This window comes from Quercus suber, unplaced genomic scaffold (genome assembly GCF_002906115.3).
Source record: "Quercus suber isolate HL8 unplaced genomic scaffold, Cork oak 2.0 scaffold_23, whole genome shotgun sequence".
Taxonomy (NCBI): domain Eukaryota; kingdom Viridiplantae; phylum Streptophyta; class Magnoliopsida; order Fagales; family Fagaceae; genus Quercus; species Quercus suber.
Window position 1 is genome coordinate 815,570 of NW_027069488.1, and position 13,838 is coordinate 829,407.

Below are 13,838 nucleotides of genomic sequence, written 5' to 3' on the forward strand. Positions count from 1 at the left end.
TTTTTTTTTTTTTTTTGTAAGCGAGTCTGAAATTATCATGACCACGCATTTGCACGGGTAGCCATATGTGACTCGTGCCTTTTTTTCTTTTTTTTTTTTTCTTTTACTTTTTAACCCTTTAGTCATAAAATAGAAGGAACAAAAATATGAACCTTGACTTTGAGCAACAATAGAGAAGCAATCAACAAGAATAGTGGTGGTGTTTCTCAAAAAAAAAAAAAAAAAAAATAGTGGTGGTGGTAAAGGGCCATAATGTTTGTTCGCTTTAGGTTAGAGATTCCTGCCCACAGCTTCACGTAGAGTCCAGGGTGGTCATAGAACCACCCTAACTTGAGAAAAAAATTAAAAAAATTAATTATTATATGTAAATTTTAAAAAATTTATGATTTTTTATCCTTAAAAAAATATTTGGGACCACTCTAAATTTTTTTAGACTCAATATAATTACAATTCAGACAAAATTTAACAACAAACTTGGTTATAGATTAAGACTACAAGTCTACAACTCAACTCAATATTTTTTTTTATTAGATGTAAATTTTGGCAAATAGTAAATAACTTCTGATTGACATGAAATTTGATATGTATTTTAAAAACATAAAGAATATATAATTTAACATTTAAATTTTCAAAATATGTAACCATATTAATTTGTTTAATAAGAGTTGTAGTCTTAGGTTACAACTTAGTTTGTAGTCAAACTTTTCCTTAAACTTTGATCCCTTAACAATATATTATGTCCTTACAAATAAAAAGAAAAAGCCCAAGAAAATTTTTATGGAACTAAAATTATGAAAAAAATGTAATTTGCAATATTGATAATGAGACTATCATGCAAAGATTTCAAAATAAGAAAATTCAAAAAAGAAATTGTAAGGCTTTATGTCTTTGTGTGTGTGTGTGTGTGTTTTTTTTTATGGCCAATATATGTTCTATTTTTATTAAATTTTGTATAATTTAAATTTCTTAATGACCATCCTGAAAAATATTCTAAGAGCTACCATCGGAGATTCCTGTGCAGAAGATGGAGAGAAATAGGCAGAGCAGCCAGGTGCGATAGCCAACAAAGGTGGCCGACAAACAGTGATAGAAACTCACATGGAAGTAGAGCAAAACGAGTATCTAGAATCAGTAATTCTGGGAAAAAATTATGAAGATAAACGACAAGATTTCCAGTGCTCAATTACAGTCCATTGAAAAAGCTTTTAACTAATTCATAAACAAGAAGGCCAAAAAGGAGGAAACTGCCATTAAACCAAGTCATAGAAGGCTCGACCCACGTGGAAAAAAACGATCCAGTTAGGTTGTGCAATAGGCACCAAATCCCATTCATAAAGGATTAATCCTTTGGGTGATACTTAGGGATGAGCCTTATAAGATGAATAGGTCAGGTTAGAATGGGCCGCAATGAGACAACTTAAGCTCTTCTAATGAGTCACTACTAGTCAAACAAGGCAGTAAAGGGTTAGACTATCACTTAAACCCCTTATTTAGAGTTACCAAGGTCAATATTATAATTAGCAAATAAGTTTGTGGTGCTAAGAAGGAATAGAGGAGGCAGACTAGCTCTTCTCTAGAAACAATATTTCAAAAAAATCATAATGACATGAGCATCGGCATGGGAACAAAGAATGCATGGTACAGGGTTTTACAGTGCTCGTGAGACACATAGCAAAAAGGACTTATTATGGAACCTATTTCTCACTTTGAATCAAAGTTGCAACTTGCCCTGGTGTTGTGTAGGCAATTTTAACCAATATGCAAAGATTTAAAAAAAAAAAAAAAAAAAAAAGGTATAATCTAAAGATCCAAGCGTTGGGGTAGTCTTTCTGGGACATCTTACATGATTATGGATTTTTTGATATGGAATATAGTGGTATGTGTTAGAGCATTTTAATATTAATTAATTAAAATGAATTTAAATGACAATATAAATGTAAAGATGTGAGAGTTAATATAGAAGATAAAGTGATAGTGAAAATGTTTAATCCCACTTTCAAAAGAAGATAGACTATTTTATTCTTTTAATTTTAGTAATTAATAGGCTAATATGTATTGATTCAGATATTGGATTAGATACGTGCGCAAAAGAGGTAAAGAGAGGAGATGTTCCTTCTATGGCAAGGGAAATATCCAAGTTGAGGCCTAAACCATTTAGGTTTAGATAAATGTGAATATTGGACCAAGTATTCTATGGAGTCCAAAAGGTAGTCACAACAATAAATCCAACATTTAAATCAAATCAAGATTCAAAATCTACGGTCACAATTACACTCTACAAACTCATTTGAGTCATATCAATAGACTCTTGTACAGACTCATATCCCTGATTCAGGGGCATAGCCACATAGGTACCAAATTAGGCCTCGTCAATGGGCCGAGCAGGGCCGTTTTTACTTGGCCCATAGGTCTAATGGGCTGGATTTAACGAGTTGTTAACTAGTCAATGGGTTGGGTCAGGCCAGGCTGAATGGAAAAACCCTAGCCCATGGGCAATGCCCATTTGGGCTTTAGTGGGCTAGGCTAGTGAGGTGGGTTTAATGGGCTACCCATGGGCATTTTTAACTGGTCTTAATGGGCTTATAACAATTTAACTAAAAAAATTATAATTATATATTATTACAAACTATCAAATTGAACAATTAAATCTACTAAAAAAGATTCTATTAAAAAAAAATACTGAGACATACCTCTTAAAAAGGTACTAAAATAAGATTAATTAACTTGTATTGATAAGAATAAATAAGTACATTGAAATTTTCATGAATATATTAGAGTGAAAATAGTTTCATCACTACAAAATGTGTACATCCCAACTAGGTTGGCACCTACGCACTTGTCTATCATTTGCAATTCCCAATCTATTTGTGTTGAAACATCAAATAATTTGATCTAAGAAAAAAATTGAAAAACTTGTTACATAAATTTTATAACTATTTGCCAAGCATTATCTTGAAGTGGTGGATTGTTGGTCATGTGGTGGACTTCTTAGCATCCACTCGGGCTTTTCTAACTTCAGTTGCTCAAATGCCTCTGCTAATTCTACTTCTTGTCGTCTTGTGTCTACTATGTTTCAATCCTTTAAGCACACAAATGCCTCAACAATCTCAAGACTAAGACCACATATCTAGTCAAATACAATTCTACCACCTACAGAAAAATATGCTTCTAATGCTACCGTGGAAACAGGAATTGATAATATATCACGAGCCATAATGGAAAGTATGGGATACTTACTTTGATTTGTTTTCCACCAGCCCAATAAATCAAATGATCCTTCTTCATCAATTTCAAGTAAAGGTTGATTTAAATAACGTTGAAATTCCGATAACCCACTTGATGTTACTGAAGATGCTTGTTCTCTTCTTTTTTTAATCATGTGATAACCATTTTGTTCTTCTTGGTCACCTAGAAAACTAGTAGAGGACAAAGAGCTTCTTGTGTTTTGTGTTTGGGCACCAATTTCAAAATTTTTATTAGCATTTCCATAATAATCAAATAATTGTGTCATTGAATTTTGAAATAATTGTACGGTCTTTTGAATTTTTTCAACTTCATCATTATAAATTATTTCTAAAAAAACATTCAACTCTTCAATCTTAAATCTAGGATCAAGAATAATAGCCATTACAAAAATCAAAGAAATATCTCCCCAACATTTGTCAAATTTTTGTCTCATTAAATCTAACGTTTCATCAAATATTCCAAAAGTTTGCCCATAAAATTTTGAAAATTTTGCACAAATGTTAGTCAATTGAATTATGACTCTACAAGATGTTAGATACTATACACCACAAAATTTTTTTGTTGAATCATCAAAAACCTTTAAAAAGTCTCTTACAAGTTTTGCTAACATCCAATCATGTTCTTCAATTTTTTCTAGAGGATAACGTGAATTTTGAGAAAGATGAGAATAATTTAAATTTAAAACATCTTTATATTTTATTGCTGAATCTAAAAGAAGATAAGCATCATTCCAACTATGAGGCACATCAATATTTATATATATATATATATATATTTGTTTCTTTTCAATCCCATACAACATTTTATATACAATTTATATCTTGCTTGAGAACTATTAATATTACAAAAAATATCTTTTATTTTTTCAACAGATGAGGATAAATTTGATAAACCATCTTGAACAATTATATTTAAAATATGTGCACAACAACACTTTTGAAATAATGTACCATGTAAAGGTAAGCTTAATTTTTCTTTTAAAAACATCTCTGCCGGATCATTATTTGTTGCATTATCAAGTGTTATTTAAAATATTTTATCAGTAATCTCCCAATATTGAAGTTCCTTACTAATAAGATTTGCAATGTTATATCCCGTGTGTGGAGATTCTAACAATTTAAATGATATTATTCTTTTATTTAAATTCCAATTAGAATCAATATAATGAATAGTTAAAGAGAGATTTCTTGATGTCCATAGATCAAAAGTTAAACAAAATCTACCACTATGTGCATGCAAAATACTTTTTAATTTTTCTTTATAAAATTTAAAACTCTTCATAATATCTCTTTTTGCGGTGGACGCAAAAAGTCCTTTATATTGTGGAGTAAAACCACGTTGCACCATTCCTATAAAATCATGTTTTTCAACAAATGTAAATAGGTGTTCAGCTCTAACAAGATATTCTACTAGTTCATTTCATGCATTTGCATTAGTGTAAATAAATGTAGTTAAATTTCTCTCCTTATCTTTTCCTAATTTTTTAAAATCTCTAATATCCATTTGATTTTTTTCGCTTACAACTATTTAACATATGACGTTTTAAATGGTTAGTCCCCACACTTGGGCCACTAGCTAGCTCGTCACCACATTTGCTACATATAGCTTTAATTTCTTTTGTTCCATCTTGTTTTCTCCTCTCTACCTTATCAAAAAATTTTCAAACTTCACTTTTTAATTTTTTATTAGTAAAACTTGGATTTGAGCCGAGTGTAGTATTATTATTAGTTAGTACATTAGATGTAGGGGAAACTGGGTATGTGGGGGAACCAATTGACTCAAAATGTTGCCCTTGCCCATCTAGATCATCTAGTATGATGTGACCATTTCTATGAGTCATTTTAAAATTTTGAAAACTAACAAAAATAATGTATACAAATAATGAGACAACAAGTATATAATAAAAGTTTTGAAAAGATGTTACCCAATCAATCGAATTTTGAGACAAATAGCTTCCACAGTTCCACTCCAATTTGAAGAAGTTGATTTTCAAATGCAATTGGATGCTCAAGCCTCCAACTTGGAGAATTTGATTATTTGATAGTTGTAATTGTATAAATATAACTATTAAAAATATAATACTATTATTTTATAGAGTATATAACTATAAGAGGGCAAAAATAATAAGAGATGAAAAATTGAGAATAGTCTAGGGAGAGCTTGAATTTGAGAGATTTTTTGTGAGTAAAATGAGAGAAATGTGTTAGGTATTTATAGATTGGATACTTAAACAAAAAAAAAAAGGGAACTGACTTTTGTTCAAACAGTAAGCATTCTTAAAGGAAATATTTGAAGAATCAAATATCAATTCTTAAAGGAAAGAATTTCTTCCAACGGTAAGCTTTTTTTTTTTTTTTTTTAAAGGAATTTCTTCTATAATTGTAACTTGTAAGGAAAGAATTGGAATTTATCAAAGGAAATAATGACTTTCTTTCCAGAGGCACAAAGGTCAAAGGGCAACGATCATCTTAGTAACTTAGTTTTAAAAATCAAAACTACTAGACTAATACCAAAAAATATATATTTATTATGTATATTGTATCATAATTACTCCAAGTATTTTAGTGGTTAGGTCTGTGGTCTTAAAGTTTTTATAATGTCTAAAGTTCAATCCCTCACCCCCCCCCCTAACCCCCAAATTATTTTGTTATGAATTCTGGGTAATGAGTCAAGTTAACGGGTTGGGCTAATGGGCTAGGATAACGGGCCAGCCCACCGGGCACCCATGGGTAAAAAAACCAACCCATAGCTTGTCTCATTGGGTTGCTGGGCTGCCCACGAGCTTCAATATTACCAAGCTGGGCTACCCATTAGCCTGGTGGGTTGGTGAGCTACTAGGCCAGCTCATGGGTCATAGACTATTTGATGAGCCTTATACCAAATTTACAAATCAACCATTAAAATCAAAATTAATAACACAATTAGAGCTCAATCTCTTGATCTGATATCTCATATTTCTTAGACTCTCTCTCTAATCTCTTCACTAGTTCACTATGAAATCTTCACTCTTCACTCTTTAAGTTTCGGTCTTCTCACCAATGAACATACCAAACTCACAGTTCTCACTTCGCCACTCTCTACTCCAAAGTCCAAACCCTAGTTTCTCACTACAAGTTCAAACCTAGTTGCTGCCACCACGAACACTCACTCCTCTCTTTGCCGCCACCATCACCCACTCCTCTCCCTAGTGCCAACTAATATGGGTTGAAGAGATCGTCCTTTTTTTCTATCACACTCAGTTTTTACTTCAAACTATTTAAGGTAAATATTCTCCTTTTCTCATCTCTTTTTTTTCTCAGTCTCTCACTGATTTGATTTGTTATGGAAATCTACTGTTAAAATCAAACAAACCCAAAGTTTTATAATTTGAAACCTTAAGTAAAAAAACTTGAAACCTTAACCATTTTACTTTTGTTCTTTGTTCATTTGTTTGATTAATTTTGTTCCTATTTTAATTTTATTTGGTAACTAAAAGTTGTCCAAGTGGGGTTTTCAGTCTTCAAATTTGAAACTCCAACACCCACAGTTTTTTTAAGGTATGATTTTTGTTTTCCTTTGTGTTTTATGTTCAAAGTTAGGATTTCTTTCTTTTCTTTTCTTGTTTAAGTTGATGCATGTTACTTATGTTGTTGTGGTTGTTGTTATTGTTTAATAAATTTTGAGCATCAATGTTTCTGCTTTTATTATGTAATAAAATTTCAAGTGTCATATTGTTTGTATCAAGGTTTTGTTTAGTTTTGTATTTTATGTTTTGTGTTTTGTGTTGTGTTTGTATTTGTGTTTGTGTTTGTGTTTGTGTTTGAGTTTGAGTTTGTGTGTGTGTGTGTGTGTTTTTTTTTTTTTCATATGTAAGATATTGTTTTTCCTTTTTGGTTTGTGTAGTTATTATTTTCTAGTTTGCTAATATTTATATTTGATTTTTGTTGGGTAAAAAATCATTGAGATTTCAAAAAACCATGCATTCATTTTAAACTAGGGGCATTCGACTCTGTCTCATTTAAGTAAGTGTAGATTCCATCAGAGCCAATCAAGATAAGTTTGAATTGGTACTACAAGATGTCATTAGGTGAATTCTAAACTTGTCTCATTTAAAATTTCCACATGATCAAAAAAATTTCCCATGACTGAAATTTTCCATGCCCAAAATCATATGTCCGAAATTCCCATGCCCAAAACCACATGATCAAAAAAATTTCCTATGACAAAAAATTCCCATACCCAAAATCACAGGTCCAAAAAATTCCCATGCCTAAAATCACATGATCAACCAAAAATTTCCCATGACCAAAAATCATGTGCCTAAAAAGAATTTGTCCCACCGAAGAAATCAATGTCCCATAACAAAAAATCTATGCCCCACCAAAATTTTACCACAAACAAAAATTTTCACATGTCCAAACACAACTACCAAACTTTTCCCATAACCGTACACAATCAAAGATTTTTTTTCCTACATGTCCAACATAGCCATCAAAAAAAAAAAAAATCCCAAATGTCCATGTCCATGCACAAATAAATTCCCACATACCCAAAACTAGAACCACAAAATTTTCCATGATTAAACATCATATACCTAACAATTTTTCTTTTCCATAGCCAAAATTTCATGCCCATAAAATTTTCCCACATCCACAAAAAAATTTCTGTAGTCACAAATTTTTTCCATACTCATACCCACAAAGTTTTGCCATAAATTACACATGCCAACAAATCTTCCACATTCATCATGAATAAATTCAACCAAGCCTACACAACAAAATTTTCACAATGCCAATGCCGCCAAAATCCAAGCTTTGATCCATCAACATCACAAATTACCAACATTGCCAAAATTCCATAAATCACCAACCTTGTCCAAGTTACACCATGACCAAAAACAAAACACTTCAAAAATGCTCCAAAGCCAAGATTACAACATGATCAATCATACAATGCCCAAATTCCAACAAGATCACACAACAACACAATGATAATGTCTCAACATCAAATCTTCAGTTTCCAAAATTTTAAGTCACAAAGTTTCAAAATTCCAAAGTTTCAATTCTCAAAACTTCAAACCTGAAATCCCATGTTCCAAATTTCAAGATTTCAAGTTTCAAGCTTTAAAACCTCAAGTCTCAAAATTCCAAAATTTCAATTTTCAAGGTTTTAAAATTCAAAATTTCCAATCTCCAATTCCAAGCTTTCAAGCTTCAAAAATCAAATCTTTTTCAAAAATAAAATCTTTTTCAACGAACCACCAATAATCAATCAAAGTTTTATTGGTAAAGTTCAAATCAAGAAGGGACAAATGAAAATCACACATCTTAAAAGCAATGGGACCACAAAGTACTCATCATTTAAAGTCTAATCCCAAATTTTGACTATTTGCAGACAACAATTTAGATTAAAGTAGAGAAGCTCTTTGATCGACATTTAAATAGTCTAGATTGAAGTAGAAAAACCCTTTGATCGACATTTTAACAGTTCAGATTAAGGTTGAGAAGCCCTTTGGTCGCAGATAGCTTTGATTTCAAGGTTAAGAAGCTCGTTGATTGCATTTTGTTAAGATTGAGGTTGAGAAGCCCCTTGATTGCAAACAGCTCCAATTTCAAGGTTGAGAAGCCCCTTGATTACCTTTCGTCAAGATCAAGGTTAAGAAGCCCCTTGGTTGCAGACAGCTTCGGTTTCAAGGTTGAGAAGCCTCTTGATTACCTTTTGTCAAGATCGAGGTTGAAAAGGCCCTTGGTCGCAGACAACTTTAGTTTCAAGGTTGAAAAGCCTTTTGATTACCTTTCGTCAAGATTGAGGTCGAGAAGCCCCTTAATCGCAGACAGCTTCGGTTTCTAGGTTGAGAAGCCCTTTGATTACCTTTCGTCAAGATTGAGGTCGAAAAGCCCCTTGGTCGCTGACAGCTCCAATTTCAAGGTTGAGAAGCCCCCTTGATTGCCTTTCGTCAAGATTGAGGTTGAGAAGCCCTTTGGTCACAGACAGCTCCAATTTCAAGATCAGGAGTTAAAAGCCTCTTGATCACCTCCTTTCATCAAGAACAGGATTGAAAAGCCTTTTGGTCACATCAATTGTGAAGAATCATTTCCAAAGTTCATTAGCTATCAAGTAGGTCAAGCATTTGCAATTTTCATTTTTATCAAAAGGTAAGGCACTAGTTCTATGTTCCAAGATTTTAGGTTTGAGGGTTAGGAAATATTTGAAAATTCAACCTCAATTAAATTATGGCTGCTAAAATCAATCTTTGTTTTATATTGACATTCGCTTTCCAAGCTCTGTTAATGATGGACATTCTGTAGACACTTGATTTTGTACCCATAATTTAATCAAGGAAGACGATTAGAGTGACCATCCATGTACCCCAAAAATCATGACTGCATTATATGCATTAATTCATTCATTGCATATCATAAAAATGATCTTGAGATTCTAATAGTCACGACGGTATGTCTGGTTTCCAAATCGAATTGTTGGATTGAAAGATATAATGAGTAGGGCTGTCCACGAGCCGGACCGGGTCGGTTTTAGACCCAACCCGCCGACGTCGGGTCGAAAGCGGAGGGACATGAAACCGACCACCGGCGTCACTCGGTTGAGTCGGTTTTGGGTTTGGGTGGTGTTCGAGTCGGTGGAGAGAGTCGCTGGATCTTGTAAAAGTCACAGAAATCTTCAAAAATTTTGCCAGAATCTTCAAAAACCCAGTAGATCTGCACCAAAATTCACCGAAATCAACCTAGATCTCCTCGAATCTTGCCAAATCTCACCAAATATGGCCGAGATCTCGCTTGGATCTCCTCGAATGTCGCCGAATCTCACCAAATCTCACTTGGATCTCCCCGAATATTGTTGGATTTGTATATAATGTCGGTCAGGTCGGGTGGCTCAAGTTTTGGAAAAGAAAATCCGCCACTCGACCTGCCGGCGTCATGTCTTGGGCGCGGAAACCCGTCACCGACCGTTGGAGTGGTCAGTTCGGGCGGGTTGCTCGGGTTTCGAGTTAGGTTGTACACCCCTAATCACGAGATCAAGTTTTCATGGGTTTCATGCATTGTATGAGGTGAAACTGATCACGTGTGATTAATTGAAATTAATTTTGATTGTTTAATGATTAAAATTAATTAAATGAATTTAAGTGATTGGTGGGAGTATTTTTCTTAAAGTGAGATTTGTTTCATGGGATTAAAACAAATAAGCTGATAATATTTAAAGACTGAGAATAATTAGGCTTTTGAGATAATTATATTCAAAATAATTATTTAAAAAGTCATAATTATCACTTTGGAATGAGGTTTATCATGAAAATAACTCTAAAATTCGTCCAAATACAGTCTTACAGTTGGAAAACACTTCAAAAACGTGCTAATCAAGTAACAGGTTTCAGATTCACGTTCCAAGGCACTTTTGGCCTAATAGAACTCAAAATTCGGACGAGGCTATTTCTGGAAAAGTTGTAGAGTATCGAATTTCCCTTCAGCTTAATACTAATTTTGAGTAAAGAGACATAATCAAAATACTGAAACTGATTCTGATATGAAAAATCAGCTTACTCTTATCCAAATCTTTTTTTTTTTTAAGATTTTCCCCATACATTTTTTGCTCATTTTTTAAGTTGATTGGACTTAATTTTTAAGCAAACCTAGCTAATTTACTAAGCAACTAACACCTTTATAAATAGGGGATGCCTCCCAACATTCAAGGAGCCCTCTTGACATTCTTTTATGCTTAAGGAGAGACACCTTTGGACACTCTCAAATTTCTCACTCCCCTTTTCTGGTATTCTCTCTTAAATTAGGGTTTTTAGGTTTCAAAGATAATTGAATAAATTTTTTGAACCCTAAAATACCCTCTCAAGAACAAGAAGTGCTCCATGCAAGAGGTTGTTTTCAATATCCTTTTCTTTTCTTTAAGCTTCTCTTATGGTGATGACATATGTTTGTATTTTTTAGTTTAGTTATTTCAAGTACTCATATAAATAGGGGATGCCTCCCAACATTCAAGGAGCCCTCTTGACATTCTTTTATGCTTAAGGAGAGACACCTTTGGACACTCTCAAATTTCTCACTCCCCTTTTCTGGTATTCTCTCTTAAATTAGGGTTTTTAGGTTTCAAAGATAATTGAATAAATTTTTTGAACCCTAAAATACCCTCTCAAGAACAAGAAGTGCTCCATGCAAGAGGTTGTTTTCAATATCCTTTTCTTTTCTTTAAGCTTCTCTTATGGTGATGACATATGTTTGTATTTTTTAGTTTAGTTATTTCAAGTACTCGTATCATGAATTGTTGATTTATTGTGTCAAAACATGTCCTTAATTCTTCTAGTATTGTTGTGATCTCTTTCTTCTTTTCAAAAAATCTACACGTTGACAATTCTTTTTCTCAAAATAAAAACAGATCTACATCTTCATTAGATGTAGATCTGGATTTTTCTTCAAAATAAATAGATCTGTATCTTTATTAGATGTAGATCTAAATTTTTCTTCAAGATAAAATGGATCTGCATCTTTATTAGATGTAGATCTAAATTTTTCTTTAAACAAAAAAAAAAAAAAGGGATCTGCATCTTCATTAGATGCAAATCTGAATTTTTCTCACATAAAAAATTGGTTTGCATCTTCATTAGATGCAAATCTGAATTTTTTATCTTAAAAAATTGGTTTATATCTTCCTTAGATATAGATCTGGTTTTTTTTAACATAGCAGACTTTGAAATAAAAAGGGATCATGAATAGATGTTTTGTTTGTTCTGTTTAGTGCATGTAGCATGAATTTATTTCATGAATATAGTCCTCTTCTAAAAAAAATATATTTTTCTTATTTTATTTCACATAAAAAGCAAATTGGATTTTTCCTAACTCTCTACAAATCAAATTTGTTTTCTCATTACAAAACAGATCTGATTTTTTTTTTTTTTTTACACATAAACTAATTTTTTTTAGTTCTCAAAAAACAGATCTGATTTTTAAAAAAAACTAAAAGACTTTGTTTTAATTAAATAAACATAGATCTGAATTTTCTCTCCAAAAACCACTTTTGTTTATATAACGAAAACAAGTCTGATTTTTTTATAAGTTGAAATCAAATTTTTTTTATCACAAAAACAGATCCGCATTTTTTTATATATAAAGAAGAGGATACATTCATAAGTAAATTTGTGTGATTTAGTTTATTTTACTTGTGCAACATATCATTCATAGCATGGATAAAAGACATACATAGGTCACAAGAGTCTAGAAGACCAGACTCTGTCTAGGCGTAATGAATGTCCAACACCTTCCCATTTTGTAATTTAGCCTCCCAATTTAAGTCTTTGGATAAGTAGATCTAAGTCTTGTCTTTTATTTTTATTTTGGATATATTGTAACTAGGACAAAAAGCCATGTAATTATTTGGTAGTTTGTAACTAGGACCCAAAGCCATGTAATTTTCAATTTTTCAAATATGTATTTTTTTTTATTCAACCAATGAAAGGAAACAATTCAGTAATGTATTTATATTTACTTTTTCTTATTTTTTGTATAAAAAATAAGTGGCATCTTCACACCATTTATCCAAAAAAATAGGTGCCCTAAAAAGTACCAAAAATCTCTCTTCTTTGAGAGGCCTAATTTTCCCGGCCTCTCACAAGGTGGTGGAAGGACAATTCTAGTAGGTAACAAGTGTTGTCCAAAGTGGCTAAGAATGTGCTGACTGTACCAATTTCTACTGTTGCATTTGAGTCAACATTTAGCACTGGAGGCCGCATTGTTGATCCATTTTGAAGTTCTTTCTCTCATCTCATGGTTCAAAACACTGTATGTGCACAAAATTGGCTTCAAGCCACAATTCCGATTTCTCATCACCAATCAAGGGATGAAGTAGAGGCATTGGAGAAGAAATTTCATGATTTAGGTAATATGTTTAAATTTTGAAATTTATTGTCTATTAATTCTTATTAAATGTCTCATGTATTCAAACAAAACCTCAAGTGCAGCAGCAAGTACCAGCTCAAGTAAGGGTTCTAGCTCAGGCAAACGATCCTTAATTAGTATTGATGATTAATCATTGACTTGGTATGTTACTACTTTTGGCCCCTTACTGTTATAAACTTGCTATCCTTTCTAGTTGGTCTTGTATTTGGTACTTATGTATTATTTGTTAAATATTTTTGTCTATTGTAGGAGGAATCATTTATTTTGTAAAGGAGGTTTTGGGAACATTTTGGAAGCTCTTTTAGATATTGCTTTTCTAACAATACTCAACTCTTACTATTTATAGAAAAGAAATCTTAGTCCATAGGTTTTCTTTTCCATAAGTTATACTTATTAACTATAGAGTATTTGTCATTCAATGTTTTGGAAAAGCTATTTTTGGAAATACCTGTGATATTTCATAATTGTAACTAATTATATTGCTGAGAACATTGTATAGCTAGCAAGCTTATTGCCTTATGGTTTACTGCCTTAAAAACTTGCAGTAATCTAATCGCCTTCTTTGCCTCTATGGCTTACTAAGTATATATCCATTTATATATATATAGATAGAAATATTGCAGTATACTTATTTGTTGCTTAGGCTTGCTGTGGTTGACTTATTTGCTACTAGAAATATTACTTGTTGTGTGGTTG